Source organism: Podarcis pityusensis (assembly GCF_964106645.2).
Source record: "Podarcis pityusensis genome assembly, chromosome: 1".
In the NCBI taxonomy this organism is placed as follows: domain Eukaryota; kingdom Metazoa; phylum Chordata; class Lepidosauria; order Squamata; family Lacertidae; genus Podarcis; species Podarcis pityusensis.
This window is the reverse complement of record NC_138028.1, coordinates 122,332,950-122,340,553: the sequence shown is the minus strand read 5'-3', so window position 1 is coordinate 122,340,553 and position 7,604 is coordinate 122,332,950.

Sequence of the window (7,604 nt, the reverse complement as noted above, 5' to 3'; positions counted from 1 at the left end):
ACCCCGTTTTGGATTTTCAATGAGCAGGAGGAGAGTGAAGAGTTGTCATGGGCCAGGAGTCAACTTTACCTGCTGAACAGCAGCCTGAAGGGGGAGTGACTCCACCTGCAGCTGATCTGCCATCAAGGCCAGGAGGAGAAGGCACTGATGAGAACCTTCTGGCTTCAGCCTTCTTAAGCAGAGCTCTCAGCAGCCGTCAGATGCTGGAAACAATGCCTTGGGGTTCCGGACTCTACCTTTCTGCTCTCTGCTCATCACCTGGACCCTTGGCTCTGTGATCATCTGGATTCCCTGATCTGTGGACCCTTAGCTCTGTGATCATCTGGATTCCCTGATTTCTGGACTGTATGCGGATTCTGCTCCTAGTCCCTGCATGCTCAGCAACGGGACTCGGGATGGAGCTACAACAAGAGTGGGAAGGTTCATAGCAAGAAGCGGACCCTTTGAAAAGGACAGACTAGGACTGAGGCGTTTAACATTTTATTTTATTTATAAAAATGCATGCCCCACCTTTCACTGAAAGCAACGTCAGGGTCCAATAAAACAACACAAGCACACACATTAAATTAAAATCAAACAAACAAACAATATGAAATAATGCATTTTCAAACTCACTAGGCTGCGCATACACCATTTCAACCTTCCTGTTGAACTCTGGGAAATGTAGTTTAGCCTTACAGAGCAGCAATTGCCAGCACTCTTAACAAACCAGAGTTCCCAGGATTCCTTGAGGAGAGGTTGAACCACACCGTGAAAATGTCGCAGAAGGCCTGTAAATGCCGTTTTGGTAGTCAATATAACCCCAGGACTAATTTTTATTTGCTGCAAGTAGGGTTGCCATGTGCCCTCTTTTTCTAGGACATGTCCTCTTTTTCAGGGGTAAGATTTCCATCCGGATGAATTTTTAAAATTTGCCGAAATGTCTCTGGCTATACTTTCTGGATGACACATAGACATAACTGGTGGTTGAAGACTTGCTTTCCTCTTCTCTTCTCTTCCCCTGCCCCCCCCCCCCCCAGCAATATATCACAACTTCTACAGCCTACATATAGTAGGGGTATTTAAAACGAGAGTCATCACTGTTATGTACTGAAGTTCTCACCCTGGGCCAGCAGGGAGATACTGTAGATAGTTTTCACTCAGGTCCACATATGCAAATAGGGGATTGAAAGTGATGTTCAGTGATTGGATAGTTACAGAAAATGGTTACTGTTGCATTCTAGTGGAGCTCTATATAAGCAGGCTGACTGAGATCTTCAGTTCAGTTCAGTTCTGTTCTGGCCTGTGAATAAACAAGAGCTGTTTGAAGAATCGCTGTGTCGTCTGATATGTTCAACTTAACTATCATAGTGCCCTCCTTTTTCTCTTCAAAATATGGTAACCCTAGAATGATCTCACATATGCTTATCTGCTTTGAAGCTTTAAGCTTTGGTTCAGTTCCGTGGAAGAGGAGAGGCTTCTCATACTGTCTGCCTGTCAGTTACTCCCTTATCTAAGAGATGGATAAGAGTTATGAAGGGCCTCTAAGCCGGTTGAGTTAATGGGGCTATTGATGCTGACTTAGTACAGTGGTGCCTCGCAAGACGAAAAGAATCCGTTCCGCAAGTCTCTTCGTCTTGCGGGTTTTTTCGTCTTGCGAAGCAAGCCCATTAGAGGTTTAGCAGCTTAGCGCTACAGTATTAGCGGCTTAGCCGGCTTAAAGATCAGCTGATAAGCGGCTTAGCATCAGCTGTTAAGCGGCTTAAAGATCAGCTGATAAGCGGCTTAGCCATCAGCTGATAAGCGGTTTAGCGGCTTGGGAAAAAGGGGGGGGGAAAGGAAAAAAACCCTGCAGGAACTCGCAAGACATTTTCGTCTTGCGAAGCAAGCACATAGGAAATTCGTTTTGCGAAGCACCTCCAAAACGGAAAACCCTTTCGTCTAGCGGGTTTTCCGTCTTGCGAGGCATTCGTCTTGCGGGGCACCACTGTAGCTTGTGTTTTGTATAAGTAACGCTTAACGTATTAGCACCTCACAGGCAAGTATGTGCAGAGCCCCTAAAGGCAGCAGGGCTCTGCAGGCTGGGTTGCAAGTTTACACTTTTCTTTAATAAACTGGACATTCTGGTGTTTTTGACATCCTTGTTTGATATTCCTGCACCAAACCACTTGCAAATGCCTTCCTTTGGGCCTGTGGATCAGGGCGGCGGGTACTTTAAATGCATGGTGTATACAAAGGTGATATTATTTGGAAATATTTGTAATATTTATATTGAAAATATTTGCAAAAATCGAGCAGGCAAACATTTTCCATCTGTGGGCAGGAAAAGGCTCCCTGTCTGGATTTCTATTTGTCGCATAACTATTAAAGTCTAAGGAACCCTATTGGAGGAGGGCTACAGTGGGAGGGGCCAAGGAACTCCCAAAGTATCAGTAGAATTGCATTTGCTCTTCTCAGCTTACGAAAAATGTTGAGATACCTGATTCCATGTCAGTGGAAGACTTGCATATTTTATGATTCTAGCAAGGCGCATTATCACCCTCACCAACAGGGTAGAAAAAGATGTTCTACGGTACTTAACACATTTGTATTTTTTTTTTAGGAGGAAAAAAAACATTACAACTGTTTTATGATCATACGTGGGGAGATTCTGCAGTTCTGGGCTCTCAGGCAATTGATTCTAATATGTGCGTGGGCGGAGGTATATGGCAAAGAAATGAATATGAAGTAAAACATACTGCATCTTCAGGTGATAAATTCAGGTGTGTACACACAGAAAGAGACATAATATAGGCAGTTGTGGCATAGACAGACGTATAATTTCTCATAATATGGTGTCCTATGTGAGGTCAAAATTTGGTGCCCCAAAATGGATCTTCTCAATTACGGATCGTCTCAATTTTGCACCCCCTTAGCTTGGCGCTCTGTGTGTGGAGAATCTGTTGTTCGTTATGGATGCTGAGATTTGTTAGGAGACCTCTATTTCTCTCAAAGAGCTACAAATTCCAGAGCTGATAGGCAAAAAGGTTTCCCTGGTAAACCACGCTGGAAATTGTAGTTCTGCGAGCAGGATAGCAGAAGGGTAGGGGGTCCTTAGCCTATTCCCTGCCCACAGCCTTTCCAGTGCAAATCCTTCCTCACAAGCTGCCCTACTCTGCCATCCGAGACCACATAACACCGGTCTTGAAAGACCTACATTGGCTCCCAGTACGTTTCCGAGCACAATTCAAAATATTGGTGCTGACCTTTAAAGCCCTCAATGGCCTCGGCCCAGTATACCTGAAGGAGCGTCTCCACCCCCATCGTTCAGCCTGGACGTTCAGTCTGATGCTTTATTGTTTTTAATATTCGGTTGGAAGCCACCCAGAGTGGCTGGGGAAACCCAGCCAGATGGGCGGGGTATAAATAAGAAATTATTATTATTATTACCCGAGTTAAGCAGGATATCACAGATTGACAGAAGTCCCAATCCTGGATGTCCCATTTTGGCTCCTGTGGTGTGTTAGGCCCCATGGCATCTCCTGACGCTGCGCAGGCTGGTGTGACCTCATGCCAGGCTGCAGTGGTCTGCACATTGTCCCCCAACGCTCCCCCGTGGCTGTGGAGGGTGACAGCAGACCAGGAGGGAGGAAGAGTAGGGAGGGGGTGAGCGGGCAGGTGAGGAAGGGGTCAGCAGGGTGAAGGCCCCAAATTGTCCTCCCCAAATGCTTGCAGGAGGTGTATGCAAGTGACGCAAATGGGACTAGAGCTGCTCGATTTCCAAAGCAGCTTGAATCATATTTTGACTGGGACGTGCAGTAAAGTTAATGAATACTGGGATATGATATACAATGTGTTAAGTTATGGGTGAACATATCAGACAACACAGCCAGCTCTTGTTTATTCACAGGCCAGAACAGAACTGAACTGAAGGGTTCAGCCAGCCTGCTTATATAGAGCTTCATTACAACGCAACAGTAAAAACTTTCTGTAACTATCCAATAATTGAACGTCACTTTCAATTCCTTATTTGCATATGTGGACCTGAGTGAAAACTATCTACAGTATCCCCCTGCTGGCCCAGGGTGAGAATTTCAGTACATAACACAATGAATTGAAAAAGATCTTTAAATATACTTTTATTTAAAAAAAACTGGAGGCTTTTCTTTTGGTTGTTGTGGGTGAAGAAATTCCCAAAGTAGACTTAAATATGTTTATATATGCTACCATGGCTGCAAGGACACTTTTAGCCCAGAAATGGAAGCAGCAGGAACTTCCAACTTTGGAAGACAAAAATGACTGAATATGCAGAAAAGGCAAAGCCGACAGGGAAAATCCGAAACCAGTGTGATGAATTGTTTGAAAAGGACTGGAGTAAATTTATACAATACATGAAAGAACATTGATGAAACTGGTTGCTTTACAAGAGTTGGACTAGGGAAATTTCCAGCTGCAAGTTAAAAACCGTGAGACTCTGGGACTGACCTTGAATCTTTCAAATGTTATGGTAAATGGAAGAGGAAAAACAGACCAGTCAACTGCTGACAAAACATTAAGGTCTGGGAGGACTTGGTAACAATCCAAGAGAGGTCTATTATTAGGCCCTCCTGTTCTTTTTGTTGCTGTCTTTGTACTAGTATATTTGAAGCCAAGAGGAATGTCGACAGAGGAGGCTTTGGTGGCTGTATTGCATAAGATAAATGACTCATTGGATCAGCTTCACAGGAAAATGGACATGATAAATGCGAAAGTGGATGTTTCAATTGTTGAGGTTGACCTGAATGCAGGGAGTATGGACAATACCAATACAGAAACCACCCAGAAATTGATACAAGAACCTATTTTGATATGGCAAGCTGTGGAGGAAGTCAGGGAAAAAGCTGTTGCTGTTGAAGGTACAGTAACACAACTGGAGAGAAAGAGAAAGAGAGCCCCAGCCCTACAGAGGCAATTTGATGAACATAAGTTGACGCTCGCTATGACTGAACTTAAGGAAAAACAGACGAATTTGTTTTTTGTTTATTTTATAAGATATTTAATGGAATTTTCAAAGTGTTACAAAATAGAATAAAAGCGGTAGAAAATACAAAATAAAGATAATTAACAAAGTAGAAAAAGGAAAAAAACAAACCCCTTCCAACCGTATGAATACAAATTCAAAGATAAGAAAAAGTGACAAAAAAAATAAAAAAATACAAAAATACATCACACACGATTAAAAAACATTTAAAAACAAATTCATTATTCTCAAATCCTCAACTGTCATTACCTTCTTTCTTTGACCTCCTCCTCCTCCCTTTCTTTGTATCCTAGTTATTAATTATCCCAGCAAATCCTTTCCATATTTCATAATATTCTGTCATTACATTACCCTAAACTGTTTTAATCTTATCTTTCTATAATAAAATAAACCTTAAAGCTTGAAACTTAAATCTTATCCTTACCAACTTCTCATAACCATAATATTCTTTCATAATTCTTTAAACATCTTTACTAAAGCCAAGTAATTTCATTCCAACATTTTTCTAACATTCATCAATTTTATAAAACAGTTCTAATGGTAGAAAAAAGAAATACAAACGAATCCAATCTTCATCCAACGTCCCTTCCTCCTGGTTCCGGGTTTTGTCAGTCCTTATTATCCCGTCGATCTAGCCCATTAACCTGGCAGCCTTATATCCGAGGCCCTCAAGTCTCTTCCATGTCCCTTCCGCAGCTCTTCTTCATATTTGTAACTGTATTTTCCCTTGTCTCCTGCTCGTGGTAACTCCAGCTTGGCAATATTTTTAACCCTTCTCGACAGATCAGCCCCTTTTCCATATTCAACACTGAATTCCATATGGTATTTAAAAGCATGTTTCAAAGACCCTCCAAAATTAAGAGCCCCCACAATCCCAAACATCTCACGGCCCATTGCCAGATTTGAAAAGTCCAAACATCCCAGCATAGGGGGGTCAATCCAGCCCCCCATTTCCAAGCCAAACCAAACTTTTTCTTTCCAAATCTGGCTTTTTCCAAGTTCATTTGTCAAATCCGAAAACTCATATTCCTGTTGGGCCTGTTCTGTCAGGACACACTCCTGATTTAATTCCTGAGTGGGCTCCACATATTTTCCCACTGTCTGTTCAAAATTTCCCACTGCCTGTTCAAAATTTCTAGTCGAAGTCGCCATCCAATTCACCTTTTCATGTAATTGTTCCAGTAGGGCATTTGTTTTCTAGAAAGCACACAACAAAGCTTCTGAATACATTGTCCTGCAAGGTCAAATGCCTGTTCCCACGATTGTTATCTGTAACAGCTGCCGGCTCCCTGGAGTTAGTTACAGTTACACAGTCTCCCACTAGGGGGAAAACTTCTATTTGTTCTTGCAACAAAGTTTTCCTTTTTGAGATACTTTGTCAATATTTGTTGCTTAAAGATGCGAAGGGAAGCAGTGGAATCGCTATGTTTCTCTTCTTTTAGCTATCTGTCAAAAACGCTTGTCTCTGGTCAATGAACTTCAAACGTCAGTCCTGACACCCCGCTCCAGGATCAGGACGGAGGAAAGTTACTTTACTTTAAACTCACTTTAAACAGTCCGGAAAAGATCCCCCTCCTTCTCCTGCTGTCGAAGGGGGGTTCCACAATTTTAAATGATGAAATCCAATCCTTTAAAGGCGATTTCCTAACCTCTAGTTTACGTTGTCTTTGCTTTATTTTGTCTACAGAAGAACGGAAGGCTGACTTCCTGTTTAGACCTTCCCGTTCCGTACCAAATTAAAATAGGTTTTTAAAATCCAATTCCTTTCTGCTCGCAAGTCCTTATCTAATGTCCAGTTGTTCAAAGTCTAAGTACTCACGGGTGCTTATTTTAGAGTCCAAATTGTCCCAGGAAAAAGGCAGCGCTCTCCGGCAACGGCTGTGCGGCTTCGCTCCACGGAAATAGCAGTTGACTCACAGCACCGCGCCTCTTCACTTCGGAGCCCGTTAGTGGGTTCCTTAGCGAGTTGGGGGGGCGCTAAAGGTGCCCGCCGAGTCCCATGGTCACAGGCTTCATCCGCCTGTGATTTTTAAAAGGGTCCCCGCTTCGCCGTAGCGGAGAAGACCCGTTTCCCGCAGAGCTAGTCCCTCCTGTTCAGAGGGAGTCCGCCATTGCCGGTGGCGCCACCCCAGAAGTCCGGAAAACAGACGAATTTGAGGATTAGAGTTCACCTTTGGTGGACATGCCCAAGGATTAAGACACTCTGGGAGATGATTCATAACGAAATGAAAAAGGTATTTAAATATACCCTTTTGAAGAAACCAGAGGCCTTTCTCCTGGGCATGGTCGGTCAATTGGTGATAAAGAAGGATAGAATTTGTTTCATGTATGCAACAATAGCAGCAAGAATACTCATTGTGAAGTACTGGAAGACACAAGATTTATCCATTCGGGAAGAATGGCAGATGAAGTTGATGGACTATATGGAATTGGCGGAAACAACTGGCAGAAATCCGAGACCAGGGAGAAGAGCTGGTGGAAGAAGACTGGGAAAAGTTTAAGACTATTTATAGAAATACTGTAAAAATAATGAATGTTAGAAAAATGTTGGAATGAAGTTATATGGCTTTAGTAGAAATGCTATAAGGAATCAAGTATAAATAGATTAATAGTGTATTAAAGGGAA